Below are 24,216 nucleotides of genomic sequence, written 5' to 3'. Positions count from 1 at the left end.
GACTAAAAAAATGAAATGCATTTAAGAATCTAGAATAGTACCTGGTTCATAGCAGATGCTCAATAAAATATTACTTAAAATGAAAACCAAACAACAAAAATTCAGTGTAACCAGAAGTCTAATTTTCAATAACCTAAAATAAAATAAATGTTTTTTAAAAATAATGTGGCAGTTAACAAAAACAAAAGGGAGTCACTTATGTCAAAACTTTAACCAAAATGGAGTCAGGGAAGGCCATAAACAAACTCTTTCCCTTGTATTCCCGAAATACCTGCACATCTTGTTAGCACCTTATAAACAGAGCAAACAGAGATTATCACAAGAATTTCCTCTGGTCTACAGTATTTCAGATAAGACACTCAGACATGGATAGTTGCCTAGCAACAACTATCTCCTCAAATGAATTAGTGCCAACTCCCACAATGAGTCCCTGAGACCAATGTGCTTTGTTTCAAAGCAGTTTGTGTAAACTTCTCTTTGTCTTTAAAAACTTCCAGTTTGTCCCAGTTTTCCTCACCTGAGCCTATGATTTTCAAAGCATGTACACCCTACGTTGCAAACCTTTGCTAGTACCAAATAAAATATTTTGTTCTAGACAGCCTATCTCTCTGAGTTCCTTTTTCAGGTTGACAAATGAAATGAAAACTTCTCAGGATCGATCTCTCACAAACCCAGGAAGCAATCACTATTGGTCAGAATTTTTTTTAATTCAGTTTCTTTTCCATATTCTAACTTCCTCTAGGAATTAATCAGGATATCAACATTGTTTTAAAACATACATATGGGTCAGGCACGGTGGCTCTTGCTTGTAATCCCAGCACTTTGGGAGGTCGAGGCAGGAAGACTGCTTGAGCCAAGGAGTTCGCAACCAGCCCAGGCAATACCCCAATCTACAAAAATTGTAAGAATTAGCTGAGCATGGTGGTGTGTGCCTGTGGTTCCAGCTGTTCAGGAGGCTGAGGAAGGACGATCACTTGAACCTTGCAGGTCGAGGCTGCAGTGGGCCATTTGCACCATTGCACTCCAGCCTAGGTGACAGAGGAAGTGAGACTCTGTCTCAAATAAAAAGTACATACATTTGATATCTTAAAATTCTTTTTTGAGAATTGATTAAACAGATTCCTAGATCCCTTCCACTGCAACTACAGAACCCATCAGTTAATGTTCTCTTATTATCCCTCAAATGGGAAGGGGAAAGAAGACAGTAGCTTCAATGGTTATTATGATGGAACCTCTGATCTATTACCATGTAACTTATTTGTCAACTGGAAAAGTAAGCCACTTTCTTTTGCTTCCTAGTCCACTAACAAGACATGGAAAAAAACCCCTACAAACATCATAAAGCTATTTACAAAAAAAAAATTATTTTTACACAAATATAAATTTGGTCCCTCCTCTCACAGCATAGGTGCTTCCGTTAGGAAACAATTTTATGTGTTTTTTCTAGAAGCATTTGTTTGAGGACAGTATAGACTAGCCCATTTTAATAACCTCTCTTTAAAAATGAAGTGTACAGGGAAAAAAGGAACCTCAGAGATGATCCAGTCCAATTTCATAAACATAATAACTTTTCCAGCTATGTCCATAAATACTAGTCCAGGTTCTGCTAGAATATCTCTAGCAAAAAGAAGTTCCCTATAAGGCAACCAATCCCATTTCAACAGCTGTTGCAAAGTTCTTACACAAAACTAAAACTTACCTTTCTATAATTTTCACCATTTATCTTATTTTTTTCCCTCAAAGGACAGAGAGAACAAGCCCTTGATCCCTTCTCTTCCTTCTCCAGACTAAACAATCTCAACTATTTAACTATTCTACATATAAACAGCCTTCCAATTATGGTCTTTACCCTCTGGATATGTTCCAGCAGTCACTCTTCTTTAAGTGTAACAACAAAGGCAGTATAACACAGTGGGCAAGAACACAAGCTTCATAGCCAGGATTCGAGCCTTGGTTCTGCTACTTCATAGTTGTGTGATCTTGGGCAAATTTATTAAACCTCTGTACACTTCAGTTTCCACATCAGCAAAATGCTGATAATGGTAGGAACCACTTCACATAATCGCTGTGTGAAGATTAAATGAGATAATGTAGGAATTCTGAACAGTACCTGGCACACAAAAACCACTGTATAAATATTAGCAATTTTTAAATCAAGCATGATCAAACTAGAAAAATTAAGTCCGTCTCCTTTAACCTTGTTACTTACCGCCTATAAACAGACTAATATTAATGCTTATGCAGTTTTGACAGTCATATCGTGTTATATATTGAACTCAGAGTCATAAAATTTTTCCATGTGTTTTTCCATATTGCTATATGCATGTAGTTGATAGCCTGAATCTACAATTTACTACTATAATCTATGGTTCATTTTTCCAGTCTTTTGAGACCTTTTGGGACAATGACTGCCATTTCAACTTTCCATTTCCGTGTTTCCCTTTGTTGAGTAGGTTCAGGAAGATTTTCACAAAAGAAAAAATATACTGTGGGGAAGCATAGAAACCCAGAAACCCTAGAATCTAAGAAAAAAGCCACCTGGCATGCACCAACATTGAAATGAAGATTTGCTGGTTTCCCATTTTAACAGGGAAGACTGTTAATCATAGAAAAGTCAAACAGAGACTTGAAAAAGTTAATATTGATTCTTTAGAAAAAAAGTCCAGGAAATAGAAAAAGTCACCAACCTCACTTTCTTAAGCCAATATTCAGCCCCCCTACTGTGTCCAACTTGGAGAGAATTTGCCATGAGCCAAAGCTTTTCATGTCTCTACCTTTTGAAGGCACAATGGAAACAATTCCCAGAACAAGGGAGTTGCGTCAGTGAACTCTCTGCTCTTTCAAGTTGGAAGAACAGTTGATTCACACCATGTGTCAGAGAGAAACACCAGTGAAAACCAAGTGAGATAAATTTTAGGCCTCCAGAGCTGTTTAATATTAAACTGTATTAAATCCTTGTTATAGCAAATTATAAACAAAATATTTTGTTTACTCTCCTTCTCATATGCTCCTTCTCTTGAAAAGAAATTTTAAGATAATTCATAGTTCCAAGGTCACAGATGTTCCACCAAAAAATCATTTCCAAATGTTAGCATCCAGAACCAATGATCTGGATCATACTCCCAGCAAACTGCCCTGGCACATCATAGAGGAAGCTTTGCTACATAACCTTTTAGGTTTCAAGACAGCGTTAGTTTAGTGATAGTCATAGACTTGGAGTAAGACCTCACTTTTGTCAAATATCTCTACATGGAGTCAATCTCAGTGTCCACTCTATTCAATAATTTTACTTTCTATTTAGATCAAGAAATCACATATATGTTCATCTACATAAATAATACTGAGTTGATTTTATTTTTAATACTATGAATGGTCAGACTAAAACCTGAAACACATAATAATGTTCATCAAATGTCTGACCTGAAATGAGCATTTAGACAAAGTTAACACTGAAGGAAAAAAAAAAGACCTGAAACAACTTTGATCTACATGAATTTGAAAAAAATAGTCCTAAAGCAATCAGAATAAAATTTAACACAATTGATAACAAAACTCAAATTACAAAAGTTGAGGAAAAACTAAATCAACAATACAAATATTTTAAGACAAAACTTAATATGTTAAGAGATATCTTTCTGAAAAGACCACTAAAACTGCATGATTAGTTCAATACAAGGAATTAAGAAATTATAATGGGTAACTGTGGAAAGCAAATTTCATTTATCTCAAAAATGGTATCTGACCTTAGGCACAGGGGCTCACGCCTGTTATCCTAGCACTTTGGGAGGCTGAGGCGGGTGGATCACCCGAGGTCAAGAAGTTCAAGACCAGCCTGGCCAACATGGCGAAACCCCATTTCCACTAAAAATACAAAAATTAGCTGAGCGCAGTGGCACGCACCTATAATCCCAGCTACTCCGGAGGCTAAGGCAGGAGAATCTTTTGAACCCAGGAGGAGGAGGTTGCAATAAGTTGAGATTGTGCCACTGCACTGCAACCTGGGTGAAGAGCAATACTCCATCTCAAAAAATAATAATAATAAAATATCGTATGATTAAAATTTGTTAGATATTTACCTAAGGCCTACTGTACACTTTCATTACTCTTCCATTATCAATAGATCAATCTGGTTTGGGTTGTATAACTTCTTTAGAGAATCTAATACTCTATGCAGGTGAACTCTAAACTCAGCAAAGTTATGATCTACTATGGCCTCAATCATCATTGAAAAAACAAAGTTGCTTACCAATAAATTACTTGTCCACAGGGTTATATTTAAGGGACTCTCCCAAAGCTATGAAATACCACCACCACATTCTAGTTCTCCACTCTATAGAGTAACTTGATTACTTATTTAAAGGGGAAGTGTGGCAGCCTCTTTTTTTTTTAATGTTCAAAATGTACCAAATTACAAGAAATAGACTTTTAAAAGGCAAGAAAATTTTGACTATTAAATAATAAAATAAGTGACCTCAGCAAATTAAATAGATACTGTTTTCTCAGAAATCTAACAATATTGGCTATGTTAGGTGGTTTGGGCATTTTCCTTCCATAGGCTCTTTTAGAATCTATTTACTGAAAGTTTACTAACAACAAAAAGAAAAGAATATCTTCCTTTGAGGGAGCCCATACTGTAATGAGTAAGGAAATATATAAGAAACCATAATGAAAGGTCATCATAAAACTGTTCAGGAGCTAAGCATGGTGGCACATGCCTGTAATACCAGCTAGCTACTCAGGAGGCTGAGGTCAAAGGTTCTCTTGAGCCCAGAGTTCAAGACCACCCTGAACAACATACTGCTCATTTCAAATTTTAAAAAAAGAAAAACCTGTTCATAACTACAACATTTAACTATGTTACACTTAGGTGATGTAGCAATGCAAAATAAAGGAGTGTTCAGTACAGAAATGGACTAGTCAAAAAAGGCTTCTTGGAGTTGCTAACAAACACTAATAAAGAAAAATAAACCTTAAATACAAAAGCAAAGAGAGGGAAGAAAATAACACTTAAAACATAAAGGAGGAATGACTACAGACTTCTCATCCAAATTATGTAAGGAAAAGACAATGGAAAGATACCTGTAAAGTGCTAAAGGAAAAAAATGTAAATCAAGAATTTTATACCCAGCAAACATATCAACAAAGCAACATCTTAGAAAACTTGTTGTCAGCAGACCTGCACTATAAAAACTGTTCAATTAAGTTCCTCAGACAAAAATACAAAATCTGTTCAAAATCTGAATCTTCACAAAAGATTAAGGAGCAAATAAACTGGTAAATATATAGGAACATATAAAATATTTTTATCATTTTTAAATTTATTGTAAAAGAGAACTGACTATTTTTTTTAAAAAGATTGTTGACTGTTCAAAGCAAAAATGGTATTAATGAACTGTGGAATCAAAACACATATAGAAGTAAAATGTAGCTAACAATAACTCAAAGATCAATGCATGAAATGAAAATATACTATTTTAAGGATTTTATGTTCTATAGAAAGAGGTATGATATCATTTGAAGGAAGACTGCAGAATAATGGTATATTTAAAAACATTTGGTTGTTCTAATTCAGATAAGAATAATATAAAATGAGAAATAAAGGGACAAAAAAAGATGAGACAAACAAAAAACAAACAGCAAAATAACAGTTAAACCTAGTCATATAGGTAATTGTGTTAATATAAATTATTTCCTCTTTTCCTGATTTCTTTATAATTAATTGAGTATACTTCCATTTCCCCCTTCCTGTATTTACAGCTATTGTTGTCATTCCTTTGTATAGTACCTTGGTGGTTGTTTTGTTGCTTATGTTTATCCTGCCCAAGAATGTTTAAGCTTCTTGAATTCCCATTCCTGTTTTCCAGAGAAAGTCAATTTCAATGTGTTTTTTTTTTTTTTTTTTTTTTTTTTTTTTTTTTTTTTTTTGAGACAGATCTTACTCTAGCACCCAGGCTGGACTGCAGTGGCATGATCTCAGCTTACTACAACCTCACGTCCCAGACTCAAATGATGCTCCTCTCTCAGCCTTCCAAGTAGCTGGGACTACTGGCACATGCCACCACGCCTGGCTAATTTTTGTTTTTTTGGTGTTGACAGGATTTCACCATGTTGGCCAGGCTGGTCTTGAACTCCTGACCTCAAGCAATCTGCCCCACCCTGGCCTCCCAAAGTGCTAGGATTATAGGCATGAGCCACCAGGCCTGGCACAATTTGAACTTTTATAAATGTTTATATTTTTAATTTTTTAGAATTAAGCCCATATCTTCAAATAATGTAACATTGGCTGGGTGCTGTGGTTCAAGCCTATAACTCCAGCAGTTTGAGAGGCCAAAGCAGACAGATTGCTTGAGCCCAGGATTTTGAGACCAGCCTGGGCAACATGGCGAAACCCTGTGTTTACAAAAAATACAAAAATCAGCTGGGTGTGGTGGCATGCCTGTAGTCCCACCTACTCAGGAAGCTGAGGTGGGAGGATCACTTGAGCACAGGAGGTCAAGGCCACAGTGAGCTGTGATTGTACAACTGCACTCCAGCATGTGTGAGACAGCTAGACCTTGTCTTAAAAAATTAAAATAATATAAAATAAAAAGACAATATTGCCATTTTCCTTGTATCAATTTTAGATATTCTCTACTTCCTACAATAACTGATAAAGAATTACCTCATCATACCATATCATTCCTTTTCCTCTCCTCTCAATACTTACATAACCCTTTTAGTTTTTCTAAAGATTGCTTTTGTAATATAAATAATACAGTTATGCTTTTGTTTCTTGTATTATTAACAACAGATTATTTTGATTCCCAACTATGCAAAATGAATCACTACCTCTCCCTTATTTTCTCTGATTTTGGAGACAGAGTCTCACTCTGTTGCCCAGGCTAGATGGAGTGCAGTGGTGTGATGACAGCTAAGTGTAACCCTGAACTCCCAGGCTCAAGCAATCCTCCCGACTTAGCTTCCAAAGCAGCTGAGACTACAGGCATGTGCCACCACACCCAGCTAATTTTTAAATTTTTTGTAAAGATGGAGTCTCACTCTGTTATGCAGGTTGTTCTCAAACTCCTGGGCTCAAGCAATCCTGCCTCAGCCTCCCAACATGCTGGGATGACAGGCATGAGCCACATGCCTGACCCCCTTACTTTCCTTTTATATCTTTTACTTACTTTCCCCAACTGTGGAAATGAGATTTACACTGATAGAGTTGATAACATATATATTCTGTTCTATAATCATAATTGTTTTTCATAGATAGCCAATACTTTGTCTTTGCAAACCAACAAACAACATTTGCATTATTTTAACTATATAAATATTCTTCCCTTTTAAGCCAGATTGCATACTAATATTAACATTCCTTCCTGGCTGGAATCCCTTTTTCTGGAAATCTCTTTCTTGAAACTCTCCTTTCTCTTGCTCTAATCTAAACTGATACTCTCAGCCAGGTGTGGTTGCTTATGTTTATACTGCTTAAGCATGTTTAAGCTTCCTGAATTTCCATTCCTGTTTTCCAGAGAAAGTCCATTTGAATGTGTTTTTTCTTTTTTTTTTTTTTTTTTTTCTTTGAGACAGGGTCTTACTCTGGCACCTATAATCCCAGTGCTTTGGGAAGCCGAGGCGGTAGGATGACTTGAGCCCAAGAATTCAATACCAGCCTGAGCAACATGGTGAGACCCCATCACTACAAAAAAAAGAAAAAAAAAATCAATTTGATAAGGTCCCTTCCATTTAGGAAGGAAAACAAAATTCTTTTAATTAGCTGGGCATGGTGGCACATGCCTGTAGTCCCAGCTACTTGGAAGGCTGAGTCAGGAGGATCACTTTAGGCCAAGAGTTCAAGGCTGTAGTGAGCTTCTGTATACTTCAGTCAGGACAACAGAGCAAGACCTTCTCTCTCAAAAAACTTTAAAATAAAAATAAATAAACTAATACCTCTCTAGGTCTTCTGCATACCTGTTTATGAAGGGTTATTTCCTGACTGACTTACAGAACTGCTCGGGCAGCCAGGCTCAGTGGCTCATGCCTATAATCCAGCACTTTGGGAGGCTGAGGCAGGTGGATCACTGAGGTCAGGAGTGAAACCCCACCTCTATTAAAAGACAAAAATTAGCCAGGCATGATGGTGGGTGCCTGTAATCCCAGCTACTCAGGAGGTTGAGGCGGGAGAATTGCTTACCCGAGAGGTGCAGGTTGCGGTGAGCTGACATCGCGCCATTGCACTCCAGCCTGGGAGACAGAGCAAGACTCCATCTCAAAAAAACAAACAAATAAACAAGCAAACAAAAACAGAACTGCTCAGGCAACCAGAAATTAAGGGAACGAAACACTGGAGAAGAGGGAAACAGTAACAATGGGTCAGCCAATATTCTTTAGTCATTTTTTCACCCTCAAAATAAATATCACATCTGCATTCTAGAGGCTGAAGTTCCCAATAAAAAGAACAAGCAGAAAGCCAACACCAAAAGGTAGAAAAATCAGTTTTTGACAGTTCTGGAGAACCCCAGTACCTTAAATTAGAGGCATAAGAGGTTAGAATCCTGAAGAGGAAAAATGGGAAGAAATCATAACACTCTTACTATTTTCTCAACACATTTGCTGAACTCTTAAGCTATACAAGGAGAGAGATTAAGAAAAGCAAAAAGACTCAGACAAGCTGACAGAATTTTAGGTAGTCTTGAGGTATAAAGGAAAGCATAGAATTAAAGATCTACCAAGGGAAAGACCCCTAATCATCACTCCAGGCTCTTTGGAATGTCTGGAAGACTATAGCATAAGGCAATAATAAGCCAGAGACAGTCACAGCCTAGCTGAAGCCGAACTCTAGATTTAGCCAGTTCAATTGTTGACTGGATTAAAGGGGACATTGCCATATCATCTTCCTTAACAAAAAATGGGGGCAGAGGGAAGGGACCTTCACTTAAGGAAGAAAACACCATCCAAAACCTCCACAATTTTTTAAATGTCTATTCAGTCCAAAATTACCAGGCATGCTGAGAGAAGATCACGTGACTAAAACTCAAGATTCAACAGATGATCTAGATATTGAACTTATTAAATATGAACTTTAAAAATGGCTATGATTAATATGACAAGAAAAAAGGAAAAGAAGAAAACAGATGAAAAGATGGAGAATTTCACCACAGCCTTACAATTTTTTTTAATTATAAAACTGGAGAAAACCCAGAACTGGGTTTTTAAATTTCAGAACTCTATAGATGGTTTACCAGCAAATAAGTCAATTGAAAAAATCCACATTGAGGCTGGGCATGGTGGCTCACACCAGTAATTCCAGCACTTTGGGAGGATAAGGCAGATGGATCATTTGAAGTTAGGTGTTGGAGACCAGCCTGGCCAACATGGTGAAACCCTGTGTCTACCAAAAATATAAAAATTGTCCAAACATAGTGATGCATGTCTATAATACCAGCTACTGGGAGGCTGAAGCACTTGAACCCAGGAGGCTAGGGATGCAATGAGCCAAGATCTTGCCACTGCCCTCCAGCTTGGATGACAGAGTGAAACCCTGTCTCAAATAAATAAATAAATAAATAAATAAATAAATAAAAGAAAAAATATCCACACTGAAGCACAAAGAGAACAAGGAAAGGAAAAGAGGTAAAATGCAGAAGAATATTAAAAAAATGAAACATATGGGACACAGTCAAAAGCCCTCAGCCAGCAGTTCTCAAACTTTTTGGCCTGGCACCATTTTTATGCTCTTAAAAAATATTGGGTTTCCTGGCCGAGTGTAGTGGCTCATGCCTGTAATCCCAACACTTTGGGAGACTAAGGCGGGTGAATCACCTGAGGTCAGGAGTTTGAACCAGGTTGGGCAACACAGTGAAACCCCTTCTCTACTAAAAATACAAAAAATTAGCCAAGTGTGGCTGTAATCCCAGCAAGGACAATCACTCGAACCTGGGAGGCAGAGGTTGCAGTGAACTGATTATGCCATTTCACTCCAGCCTGGAAAACAAGAGCAAAACCCCATCTCCAAAAAAATATAAATATATATTCCCCTTGGGTTTCCCAAGAACTTTTATATATGTGGTTATGTTTATTGACATTAGACATGTAAAAACTGTAACTGGGCCAGGCACAGTGGCTCAAGCCTGTAATCCCAACACTTAGGGAGGCTGAGGCAAGTGGATTGCTTGAGGCTAAGAGTTTGAGACCAGCCTGGGCAACATGACAAAACCCCATCTCTACAAAAAATACCAAAAAAATTAGCTTAGGCATGGTGGCATGCACCTGTGGTCCCAGCTACTCAGGAGGCTAAGGTGGGAGAATCACCTAAGCCTGGGAGTCGGAGGTTGCAGTGAGTGGAGATCAGACCACTGTACTCCAGCCTGGGTGACAGAGAGACCTTGTTTGTTTGTTTTTTGTTTTTTTTTTTAAAAAAAAAAGAGCCAGGTGCAGTGGCTCACGTTTGTAATTCCACCACTTTGGGAGGCCAAGGCAGGCAGATTATCTGAGTTCAGGAGATCGAGACCAGCCTGAACAAATGGAAAAACCCTGTCTCTACTAAAAATACAAAAATCAGCTGGGCGTAGTGGCATGTGCCTGTAATCCCAGCTACTTGGGAGGCTGAGACAGGAGAATCACTGGAACCCAGGAGGAGGAGGATGCAGTAAACTAAGATCACGCCACTGTACTCCAGATTCCAGCCTGGGTGACAGAGCAAGGCTCCATAAAAAAATAAAATAAAAATTGAAAAAAAAGAAATTAAAAGTGGAAAAAAAATTAAATAAAAGAACATACAACTATAAATAACACTCACCACTGAAATAACATTTTCGTATCATGTAGCCTCTAAGAAACTCAACTCTATTCCCCTAGGAGAATGCAAGTTTTAAAAAAAAAAAAAAAAGTAAACAACTGATATTATGAAAATATTTTTAAATCTGTAACTCCCCTGAAAGAAATTTTATCATTGTATAATGGTGCAGAAACAATATTTAAAGACATCATAGCCAAGTATTTCTAAAATCTTACAAAAAATATCAGTCCATAGTTTCCAGCCCTATAAACTCAAAGCATGATGAATGTAAACAAAACTATACTTGGCCAGGCATGGTAGTTCACACCTGTAATCCCAGCACCTTGGGAGGCTGAGGCAAGAATATTGCTTGAAGCCAGGAGTTCAAGACCAGCGTGGGCATCAAAGCTAAACCCTGTATCAAATAAAAATAAAATTAAAATTAAAAAGCCAGGCATGGAAGCATGTGCCTATAGTCCCAGCTGTTTGGGAGGCTGAGGCATGAGGATCACTTGCAGTGAGCTATAACTGTGCACTGTACTCCAGCCTGAGCAATAAAGCAACACCTCATTTTTAAAAATAAGAATAAAGACTAGTACACTTATGCACATCATAATAAAACTGCCAAAAACCGAAAACAAAGAAAAAAGTATTATAAGCTACTGGAGGAAAAATTACGTTATCTTCAAGGGAAAAACAAAAAGACTAAGAGCTAATTTTTTAACAGAGAAGATATGTCAAAGTGCAATTGAATAATACTTAAAGTAACACTGAAAAAATAAGCCACCAGCCTAGAATTTTACCTTAGCTGTTTTACTAACAAAAAATGTTCTTTAAGAGGTCGAGGCTGCAGTGAACCATGATTGTGCCACTTTACTACTCCAGCCAGAGCAAGAACAGATCAAGACCAGACCCTGTCTCCAAAAAAAAAAACCAAACAAACAAACAAACAAACAAAACCTTTAAAAATTAAGACAAGTATTGTAAAAATGTGGTCCAGCTGCTTTTGAAAAGAGTACACTTGCTCTTGAAAAAATTAAAAATCAAAGTATCATATGATCCAGCAATTCCAATTCTGAGTCTATAATCAAAAGAATTGAAGGAAGACTGGAAGTGATATTTATACACCCATGTTCATAGATATACACAAGGGCTAAAAGGAAGAAGCAACCCATGTGTCCATCAAAAGATGAATGGATAAACAAAATGTAGTAAATAATACAATAGGATATTATTCAGCCTTTAAAAGGGAAGGAAATTGCGACACATGCTACAACATGGATGTACCCCCCAAAGACATCCTGCTAAGTAAAACAGGCCAATCACAAAAGAATGAATAATATATAATTCTGTTTACATGAATTACCTACAGTATTCAAATTCATAGAGACAGAAAATTGAATATTGCTTGCCAGGGGCTAGGAGAAGGGGAAAATAAGGAGTTATTGCTTAATGAGTGCAGTTTCTATTTGGAAGGATTAGACAAGTTCTGGAGATAGGTGGCAGTATTGGTTACACAAAAATTTGAATATCCTTAATGCCACTGAACTGTATGCTTAAAAATGGTTAAAACGGTAAAGTATATATTATGTATATTTTCATACAAACAAAATAAATGAGTCCTGCAATAAAAGAAATGCTAACAGGAGTTCTGCACACAAAAGGAAAGTGACCTCAGAATGAAGCACAGAGATGGAGGAGGAAATGAAGAATCAAACAAGAGTAAACATACATGAATGGTGTCCCTATGAAATAATAAGGATAATGTTGTATGGGAACAAAATTACATGTAAAATTAAAATTCATGACAACAAAAAGATAAATGAAAAAGTGTTACATATTCCTAGCAGTGTCAAGGAAGTGATAGAAATATTAATTTATATTAGACTCTAATGAGTCAAGGGTGCATGCTGAACTTTTTTGAGTGATGTCTAATGATTCAAAAAGGAAGGGCCAGGTGCAGTGGCTCATACCTGTAATCCCAGCACTTTGGGAGTCCAGGGCAGGAGGATCACCTGAGGTCAGGAGTTCGAGACCAGCCTGGCCAACATGGCGAAACCCTGTCTCTATTAAAAAAAAAAAAAAAAAAATAGCCAGGCATGGTGGTGCACACCTGTAATCCCAGCTACAGGGGAGACAGGAGAGTCGCTTGAACCCAGAAAGCAGAAGTTGCAGTAAGCCAAGATCACACCATTGCACTCCAGCCTGGGCAACAGAGCAAGACTCTGTCTCAAAACTAAAATAAAATAAAATAGGAAGAAGTATCAATAGACAGCCAAAAATAATAATAATAAAGAATAAGCACTTAGGGAAAAAGAAAAACCAACAAATATCAGACTTCTCTACAGCAACATTGAATATCAGAAGACAAGATACTCAAGGAAACAAAATATGAGTCAAGAATTTTAATCTCAACCAAGCTAGCCTTTGAATATAATGTCCATAGAGCTAAAATTCCGAATATACAATAACTCAAAAATTATTTTTCACATAAATCTTTCTTAAGGCAACTACTAGAGGATGAACTCAAACCAAATTAGATAACAGAGAAAACCTCAATGAAAAAGAATGTCAATGAAGACTGAATATATTTACCTGCAACTCTAAGACAAAAACTAAGTCAGATTAAAAGTGATCAAGTATAATACATAAAAATTATATACCTAAGGAAAAAAAGAGAGAAGATAGAAGGTAGAATAAGCTAGTCAACTGTCTCATACCAATAACTGTGAGACAAAGCTAAGCAAATCAATTACAGGTCTAAAATCCCCAATCGAAAATCCTTGCAGCAAAATGTTTTATAATACCAAATTCTGTACAGCTTTTTAAAATTCTGTACTTTTTTTTAAAAGTACAGCTCATCTGTCACATATTATGTAACATCCCATTAAGATCTTAAGAAGCATTCCATAATCAACAATTTCATATTTCAGCAGTAAAATACAGGAATATTCACAAAAGTGGTAAATATGAAAATTATTAATATATTAAGTCAACTCACATCAGGTTTTCTTGCCAAATGAATTAAGACAGGTTTTGACAACAAATAGTTTTTAGAGCCTTTAGGATTTGGGGATTACAAATGAGAGATTCTGGGCCAAATCAAGTATGCTTGACTACAAAGTAAAGCACTAAGGTAATACTCTTCACTGATATTTACTGCTATGAGGAAAGAAGAAAAGAGTACACAATTTATGTTTCATTGTTGCTCTTGAGTGAGAAACCAATAAATATTACTGTTTAAAAGAGAGAAAGAGCGAGAAGGCACTGAGGATGCAATACAAAGGAATCAAAAGAACAAAAACACAATTTTTTAAAAATTCAAAGAAAAAAGGAGGCCATTAGATATGGCTTCACAATAACAACTTGCCTTGCCCCCATAAAAGTTATTTCACTTGATATTAAGTTTTTTTGGGGTTGTTGCTGTTGTTGTTGTCGTTGCTGTTGTTTTGAGACAGAGTCTTGCTCTGTTGCCCAGGATGGAGTGCAGTGGCGCAATCTCAGCTCACTGCAACCTCTCCACCTTCCAGGTTCAAGCAATTCTCCTGCCTCAGCCTCCCAAGTAGCTGGGATTACAGGTGCATGCCACCATTATCTGGCTAATTTTTTGGATTTTTAGTAAAGACGGGGTTTCGCCATGCTGGACAAACTGGTCTCGAACTCCTGACCTTGTGGTCTGCCCGCCTCAGCCTCCCAAAGTGCTGGGATTACAGGTGATACTAAGTGGTTTTTAAATAATGATTATAGTGGTCTAAATTTCCAACTTACTATGCTTTCAAGAAACAATTGCTAATGAGCATAAAGTCACTAGGGGGCAGCAGAGCATAAAGAATAGCCCCTGAAAAGCGGTGACAACTACAAAGTTGTCACAAACACAACCACAGGGGTCTTCAACTGCTGGAAACATTTCATGGTCATCACAAGCACAATAAAACTCTTGCCAATTAATTCATAAAAATTACTTCTAAGATACTTATATACTACTTTATAATTGTTGTCATTTTTATTTTGAAATAATTTCATATTGCACAGAGAACTCTTGTATAGCCTTTATGCAGAGTTCACTAATTTATAACATTATTGCCATATTTGTTTTATCATTCTCTTCTACATATATATGTATATGTATGTTTATCTTTCTAAACCATTTGTAAGTAGACTTCACATATTGTACCAGTAAAACTATAGTATGTACCTCCTCTCTTACATAATGCTAGTACCATCATCAATTCAAGAAATTTACGTTCATGCAATTATAATCTAATCCACAGTCCAAATTCTAATTTTGTCAATCATCCCCATAATGCTCTTTAGAGCATTTTCATTTCCTACTGAAAAGTATCCAGTCTAAGAGTATGTATTACATTTTGTTGTCATGTCTCTTCAGCTTCTTTTTATCCAAACAAGCAGTTCACCAAATTTATAGACAAAAAAACACTTTACATTATTAAAAATTACTGAGAGGCTGGATGTGGTAGCTCACATCTGTAATCTCAACATTTTGTGAGGCCAAGGCAGAAGGATCACTTAAGGTCAGGGGTTCAAGCCCATCCTGGGCAAAATAGTGAGACCATATCTCTAAAAAAGAAAGAAAAGAGGAAAAATAAACATTACTGAGTATCCTAAAGAGCTTTTGCTTATATGAATTATATATATATGTATTATATATATATATATGTATTATATGTATTATATATGTATTATATATATTATGTTATGTATTATATATATTATTATATATATGTATTATATATATTATATATATTATATATTATATGTATTATATATGTATTATATATATGTATTATATATGTATTATATATATATAATTCATATAAGCATACTATATGCATATATAAGCATACTATAATTCATATAAGCATATAATTCATATATATAATTCATATATATTACATAATTCATATGTGTATATATATACATATATTTCAGCATATGTTATTTTAGATATTAAAACTGGAGTGATGTCAGCAAGATGGCAGAATAGGAGTTTCAGAAACATCACTTTGAACAAACATCCAAGTACAAAAAACATTCAAAAGAACTAAGGAATCCAGGTGAGAGATTACAGCACCTGAGTAGAATACAGAAATAAGAAAATATACATTGAAGAGGATTTGAAAGACAGTTTCACATTATCCATGATTCCCTTCCCTCAAGCATGTAAGAATTTGCAATATTTAAAGAGCACCTTGAAAAGAAAAAATAAACAACAAAATGGGGAGATGTATTTATAAAAGTTAATACAAGATTACTATCTGGGACATAATACATATACAACATACAACATATAACAGTAGTTCAAAAAGGAAAGGAGAGAAAAAAAGAATATTTAAAGAAATAATGACCAAAAATTTCCTAAATCTGATGAAGAATATGAATATATACTTCCAGGAAATTCAACAAACTCCAAGTAGAATAAACTCACAAACTTCCACACCAAGGCACACTATAATCAAACTGTCAAAATACAAGATAGGTCGGGCATGGTGGCTCATGCCTGTAATCCTAGTACTGTGGGAGGCTGAGGTGGGTGGATCATCCGAGGTCAGGAGTTTGAGACAGGCCTGGCCAACATAGTAAAACCCCGTCTCTACTAAAAATACAAAAATTAGACAGGTGTGGTGGTGCATGCCTGTAACCCCAGCAACTCAGGAGGCTGAGGCAGGAGAATCACTTGAACTCAGGAGGCAGAGGTTGCAGTGAGCTGAGATCCCTGTGCCACTGCTCTCTAGCCTGGGCGACAGAGTGAGACTCTGTCTTAGAAAAAGAAAGACTCTTGAGACTCTTGAAAGCAACAAGAGAGAAGCAACTCATTGTGTATTAAGGATCCACAATAAGATGAACAGCAAATTTCTCATCAGAAACCATAGGCCAGAAGACAGTGAGATAACACATTCAAAATGTTGAAAGAAAAAAACCATAAAGCAAAGAATTCATTATCTGGCAAAACTACCCTCCAAAATGAAAAAGAAATTAAGATATCCCCAGATAAACAAAAACTGAAAGTCTGTCACTAGAAAACCTGCCTATAGAAAACACTAAAGCAAGTCCCTCACGCTAGAAAGAAAAAATACTAACTAGTAACTCAAATCCATACAAAGAAAGAACACTGTTAAAGGTTAACTGCATAGGTAAATATAAAGGTCAATATTATTGAATTTTTAATTCATACCTCCTCTTTTTCATTTTTTTGATTTAAAAGACTGCATAAAACAATACATATCACTGTTGATGAGCATACAATGTATAAAGATGTAATTTATACAACAGAAAGAATGGAGCTATATAGTAACAAAGATTTTGTATACTATTGAAACTTGTATCAAACCAGATATTCATAAATTAAGATGTTAATTGTTAAGGCCCAGAAAAATCACAAAGAAAGTAAGTTAAAATTTATAGCAATTATGTTCACTCTTAATGGGATTAAAAAAGAAAAAAATGTATAGTTTAAAAATGAATGAATCAAACTGATACACTAGAAAATACCTATCTAATACAAAATAAGGCAGTAATGGAGAAACCAAGGAACAAAAAATACGGAAGACACATGAAATAAATAGCAAAATGGCAAAAGTAAGTCTTTCCTTATCAGTAATTGCAGTGAATGAAAATGGACTAAACTCTCCAATTAAAAGGCAGAGATTGACGTGATGGAATTTTTGTTGTTGCTGCTGTTGTTTTTCTCCCCCCTCCAACCCCCACCACCATGGAGTCTTGCTCTGTCACCCAGAGCTGGAATGTAATAGCGCAATCTCAGCTCCCTGCAACCTCCGCCTCCTGAGTTCAGGCAATTCTCGTGCCTCAGCCTCCCTAGTAGAAGGATTACAGGTGCGCACCACCATGTCCAGCTAATTTTTGAATTTTTAGTAGACATGATGTTTAACCATGTTGGCCAGGCTGGTCTTGAACTCCTGACCTTGTGATCTGCCTGCCTTGGCCTCCCACAGTGCTAGGATTACAGGCATAAACCACTGCGCCCAGCCTATTTTTTTTTTTTTTTTTTTTGACATGATGAACTTTTTAAAAATAGTAACAACATGATCCTACTATATGCCATGTATAAAAGACTCACTTTAGATCCCAAGATAGAGATAGGTTGAAAGTGAAAGGTTGGGAAAAGATATTCTAAGCATTCGATAACCAAAAGATTAACTGGACAAACCAAAAAAGAGTTAAAACTAAACAAAGCAAGTTTCAAGAAAAAAACAGTTGCAAGAAAAAAGGAACATCATTATTTCTATTTTAGAGGTTCAGAAAACTCATACTCAAACCCTATTCTGCATACTGCTCCTTCCAGAATAATGTACTGTTTACAGTAGAAACAGAATCAACTCTTTGGTGCCTTAATATGTAGGAACAAATGTGCTGTATACTAGTTACCCAAAAATTACCATTTCATACACTGGTGAGGAGGCCCTGGTTGACCTTTAGCCTATTTGTGCCAAACAGTTATCCTTTCAGTTCAGGAAAGGGATGTACTAATCACACTAACAAACACATTCAAGCAAAGGACTATAAATCATAACTAAGATTTGCTATTGGCCATCTCCCATTCTTTCTAAAGACTTCACTCCTTTGGGGTAAAGGCTACCACACACAAGTGAAGTTTTTCCCAAAATGTCATGCTTCAGAGGAAAGTTAAGATCACCAAGGATTTCCAAAAGGTATTTTCTTTAGGGTTGTTAATTTTCTAAAAATACAATAGAGCAAACAAACATTAGTTTAAAACAAAAGCAGGATATAATATGCACATGTACCTGTCTGTATGCTAATATAATATTAACATATACAGTGAATATGTCTATATGTAGTATAACACAAATATTATAGTATTAATAAAAACAATAGCTAATGTTTATTCCATGTTTACTACTTATAAAGGACTGTTGTAAACACTTTTCACTTATTATCTTGCTAAACCTCAAGACTACACCCATGATACAGGGTGATAGTATTACTCATTGTACAAAGAAACTGAACCACAGGTAAGATAAATTATTTGTCCAAGTTATAAAGCTAGTGAGTAGAGCCATAATTACAATGAAAGTATAAAAACTCAGAATCTGACACTCATCCATTTCTCTGCCACTGTATTTTAAGCATATATATACTACATTATATAAATGTACATATTATAACTTGCTGCCCACATACAAAATATACATAACATTATGTAACATCATAAATACATTTATGCTATACATCCACACAAATTTTATATATATGCACGTGTGTGTATGTGTGTTTCAACGACATAGAAAACATGTTCAAAATGTAAAAAAAAATTGTCAAGCAAATATGCTAATAAGTTTATGAATAGTTTTGCTCCATTTTAAGTTCTTCTAAGTATTTCCATATTTATATCAATAAGCATTATAATGGCAACTATTTCGGTCAGACCCCAAGCCCCATCCCAATGCTCTCTGGCAAAAGACCACACACTCCACAACCTGCAGCCATAAAACTAAACATAGGACCAAGTTTGGGCCAAGCATAACATCTCAGGTCTCAGAACATGTAGAATTAGACTATTGTCAAAGGGGTGGGAAATCGGATCATTTTCCTAAGATTATAATAACTGAAGTTGACAAAAAAAAAAAAAAAAGAGCCCTTTTCCTCTTTGGTCTCAGAGACATAATAATAGATGCCGAAAGTTGCTGGTGCCCCTTGTTACATAGGTAAAGACCATTTTAGGACAAGATAAAGACAATGAAGGGTGAGAAGACACAAGAGGTAGGAAGAAAGTAGGAAGTCGGAAAAAGAGAAGAGACCTTCTGGTCAATACAAAAGTCCTTTGTTACAGTTTTACCTAATACCAACTTCACCCTATGTTTTCAGATGGTTGGTGTAACTTAAACTTTTTTAAGTTAATCACACTGAGTTTCTGTAATTTGCAACCAAAGAGTCCCAACCACTACATGTATTATTTTCATAATCTGGAAAAAAGACAAAGAAATATTTGTATGCTACTTATATCTTTTTTAAAATAATCTGCATAACATTTTGTATTATTAATATACATTCCTAAAGAAATAATAATAGTTTACTAAACAATAAAAACATACCTACAATAAAATGAATTTTCTAAATTTCCAAATGCCCTATGACACTATAAGCAAAGCCAGAAATCATTCCTTTCACCAGAGCAAAACAGGACTAAAAGAACAAGTTCTAACACTTGTCCTGATTATAACCTGATTATACAGAGATTTTTTACAACATTTTTTGTTGTTATTGTTCTATTTTTTTTTTCCTTCTATCAGAACAGTACAGGTAGAACGAAACTGCATTAAAAAATCTCAAGTATTCAGTGCCCTAAAATACTTTATCTAAATCTTGAAGAGTTGCTGTATACTCTTAGTTGCATTCATGTAACTTGGCAAGCTGACAAAGGTTTCCTTCAACACACACTACACATGGCAGATTAAGCAACAAGATAAAGAGTAAAATCTAATTCTAAGGTGACTGGTTTTAACTTTAAAATTTTAGGCTACCTTAGGCTATCTGACACCAAATTTCACTGAGTAGATAACAGTATATGATGTGCTTGCTTTATCTAAAAAAGAGGAAGTCAAAGAAAATAAAGAACTCAGCAGCGGCTATTACCACTCCCTTTACAATGACATTTCCGCCCCTGTGTAATAGTTTATGTTACAGAAAATCTGAGATTGCTATTAGGCATTAAAAAGGATAGGGAAGTCCTTGTTAGGTTGTTTTTTTAACTTGTTACACTAAGAAGAAAAAAAAACAACCTCCATTTAAATTGGGTTTTTAGGGATTTTTATTTTTCTTTTGGGTTTACAAGTGATCAAATTCCTAACTAAATTACTATTCCCAATGCTTCTATTAATATAACCATTGGTAGATTAATGTTTTTGTCATAAAGTTCTGGCCATGCTACTCTTCTGTCCCTTGGAAAAGATACAGAGTCCTGAATCCATACTGAAGATTCTAAATAAAATCTAAATTTCTGAGCTTAAGAGCTGGTACTTTCCCAATCTTATCCTAACATTTCTATCCATTTTTTCTTCATACTATTCCTCTCCACAAGGTTTCCTCCTCGCTGAGCAAACTGATTTTTTTAGATCCTATAAACAGTCTGATTGCCATGATAGACTAGATTATGTAACAACCAACCTCAAAATTTCAGTGATTTAAAACAACAAAGATTTCTTTCTTGCTGATGATATGAGTCCATTGTGGGTCAGCAGGAGGCTCTCCTCTATAATGTCCTCACTCTGAGAAGCAGCCAATTATCTACAGTCAATAAACTTTTTCTGTGAATAGCCACGAAGAAAATATTTTCAGCTACATAGGATATATGGCATCTATCACAATTCAGTTTTGCTGTTGTAGTGCAAAAGCTGCCATAGATAATAAACAAATGAGTATGGCTGTGTTTCAATAAAATTGCACTGACATAAACTGACAACATATCATATTTGCCCTGCATACCATTTGCCAGAGCACTGCAGGTCACTGTGGCAGAGGAAAAGAAAGCACAATGAAGAAAAAACAGACTCTTAAAACTACTTGGAAGTGACTCATATGACTTCAACTCATATGTGATTGGCCAAAACAAATCACATGGCCACAACTAACTTCCAAGAGGAAAGGACATGCAATCACATATACCTTGAAGGGAAAAAGAAATATCACATGATATTTCTATTTTTGAGAAACCTCCATATTGTTTTCCATAGTGGCTATACTAATCTACATTCCCAAGAAAGTATATAAAAGCTCCCTTTACTCCACACCCCTTCCAGTATGTTATTTTCTGTCTTTTTCATAATAGCCATTCTAACTAGGGTAAAGTATATCTATGGTTTCGATTGTATTTCCCTGATGAGGAGTGGTGTTGAGCATTTTTTAATATATCTGTTGGTCATTTCTATGTCTCCTTTTGAGAAATGTCTACCTATGTCCTTTACCTATTTTTTAACAAGAATAATTGTGAGGATTTTTTTCCTGTTTAAATTATTTGTATAGTCTGGATATTATCTCTTGTTAGATAAAGAGTTGCAAATATTTTCTCCCACTCAACAGGTTGTCTCTTCACTTTTGGCCATTTCCTTTGCTGTACAGAAATTTTTTAGTAGATTGCCATTTGTCTATTTTTTGTTTTGTTAACTGTACTTTGAGATCTTAGCCATATAATCTTTGCCTAGACCAATGTCTTGAAGTGTTTCCTCTGTTTTCTTCCAGTTGTTTTACAGTTTCAGGTCTTATGTTTAATGTTTATGTTAAATCCTTCTTGAGTTGATTTTTGTACACAGTGAGAGAGAAGGGAGTCCAGTGTCACTCTTCTACACATGGATATCCAATGTTCCCAGTGAGGGAAGGTATTCTCTTTCCGGGTCCACAAGGGGGCATAGTTTTAAGGGCAAGAACTTCCCAGTGCCATGCCCCTCTCCCATCTCTCTCCATCTGGGAGATTTAACGGTTTATGCTAAAATTTGGCAAGTGTGGGAAGAATCAAAAGTCAATCACTCCAGCGGAAGTTCTAAGGAACTCCTTTCTTTGGCCAGGGGTCTTAGAGAAGGTGGGGGTTCCTCCCAGATTAAAAGTCCCCTTCTTCCACACCCCTTTGGACTCCATGTTTGGGTCCCCTTCCACAAACACTTCTTTCATGGAAGCCATCATTCTCTCTCCTGGATTTCCCCTCTGGAGTCCCCTTCCACACTCTCATGGAAGCCTGTCTTTCCCTCCTAAACTCCATCTCTCTCTCTCTCTATTCCCTTCCATTTAGTGTGGAAGCTGCTTTCCTCTCCTGGATTCCATCTTTCAGGATTCTCTCACTCAGTGTGAGAGTTAGCTGTTTCTCTCTCCTCTGGTTTCTCTCTCTCTCTCTCTCTCTCTCTAAATAAATCACTTTCTACAAACATTTTTGAGTCTGGCATTTACCACGCACTGGTGCCGTCCCCTCTCTCATTCTTGAGAGGGCAGGAGACCAAGAACCTGGAGAAATGTCCTCTCAGAGGAGCTGAGGGCACCCCTTAACCCCAATATTACACCAGCACTGTTGATTTAAGAGGATATCCTTTCTCCAATGTATGCTTTGGGTGCCTTTGTCAAAAATCAGTTGGCTGTAAGTGGATTTATATCTGGGTTCTGTATTCTTCCCCATTAGCCTATGTGTCTATATTTATACCAATACCATGCTGTTTTGGTTACCATTGCCTAATAATATATTTTAAAATCAGGCAGTGTGATGCCTCTAGCTTTGTTCTTTTTGTTCAGAATTGCTTTGGCTATTCAAGCTCTTTTGTTTCCATGTGAATCTTAGAATTCTTTTTTCTATTTATGTGAAAAATGACATTGACACTTTGATAAGAATTGCATTGAATCTGTAGATTGTTTGGGTAATGTATTAGTCCATTTTCACACAGCTGCTAAAGACATACCCAAGCCTGGGAAGAAAAAGAGGTTTAATTGGACTTACACTTCCACATGGCCGGGGAGGCCTCAGAATCATGGCAGGAGGTAAAAGGCATTTCTTATATGGTGGCAGCAAGAGAAAATGAGGAAGAAGCAAAAGCAGAAACTCCTGACAAACCAATCAGAGCTCATGAGACTTACTCAACTATCACAAGAATAGCATGGGAAAGACAGGCCACCATGATTCAATTACCTGCCCTGGGTCCCTCCCACAACACATGGGAATTCTGGGTTATACAATTCAAGTTGAAATTTGTGTGGGGACAAGGCCAAACCACAACATTCCATGCCTGGCTCCTCTAAATCTCATGTCCTCACATTTCAAAACCAATTATGCCTTCCCAACAGTCCCGCAAAGTCTTTACTCATTTCAGCATTAACCCCAAAGTCCACAGTCCAAAGTCTCATCTGAGGCAAAGCAAGTCCCTCCCACCTATGAGCCTGTAAAATCAGAAGCAAGCTAGTTACTTCCTAGATACAATGGGGGTACAGGTATTAGGTAAACACAGCCATTCCAAATGGGAGAAATTGGCCAAAACAAAGGGGTTAGAGAGCCCATGCAAGTCTGAAATCCAGCTGGAGAGTCAAATTTTAAAGCTTCAAAATTATCTCCTTTGATTCCAGTTCCATCAGGTCATGCTGATGCAAAAGGTAGGTACCCATAGTCTTGGGTAGCTCTGCCCCTGTGGCTTTGCAGGGTACAGCCTCCCTCTCGGCTGCTTTCATGGGCTAGCACTGAATGTCTGCAGCTTTTTCAGGAGCACAGTGCAAGCTGTCAGTGGATCTATCATTCTGGGATCTGAAGGACAGTGGTCTTCTTGCAGCTCCACTAGGCAGTGCCCCAGTAGGGACTCCGTGTGGAGGCTCCAATCCCACATTTCCCTTCTCCACTGACCTACCAGAGGTTCTTCATGAGGGCTCTGCCCATACAGCAAACTTTTGCCTGGGCATCCAGGTGTTTCCATACATCTTCTGAAACCTAGGCAGAGGTT

The 24,216-nt window shown here is 36.5% G+C and overlaps 1 protein-coding gene and 1 non-coding gene across 3 annotated transcripts in view; one reads left to right on the top strand and one right to left on the bottom strand.

Annotated features, from left to right (window-relative positions):
- Positions 1 to 24,216, bottom strand: part of EXOC6B (exocyst complex component 6B) — a 676,956-nt gene that overhangs the window by 597,979 nt on the left and 54,761 nt on the right. The gene's annotated exons all lie outside the window — the stretch shown is intronic.
- On the top strand, positions 3,393 to 3,457 carry LOC120362258 (small nucleolar RNA SNORD78). Its single transcript, XR_005578214.1, has one exon. It is a non-coding gene; the product is annotated as a small nucleolar RNA SNORD78 (small nucleolar RNA).

This window comes from Saimiri boliviensis, chromosome 1 (assembly GCF_048565385.1).
Source record: "Saimiri boliviensis isolate mSaiBol1 chromosome 1, mSaiBol1.pri, whole genome shotgun sequence".
NCBI lineage: Eukaryota > Metazoa > Chordata > Mammalia > Primates > Cebidae > Saimiri > Saimiri boliviensis.
This window is presented reverse-complemented; position numbering and strand designations above follow the sequence as displayed.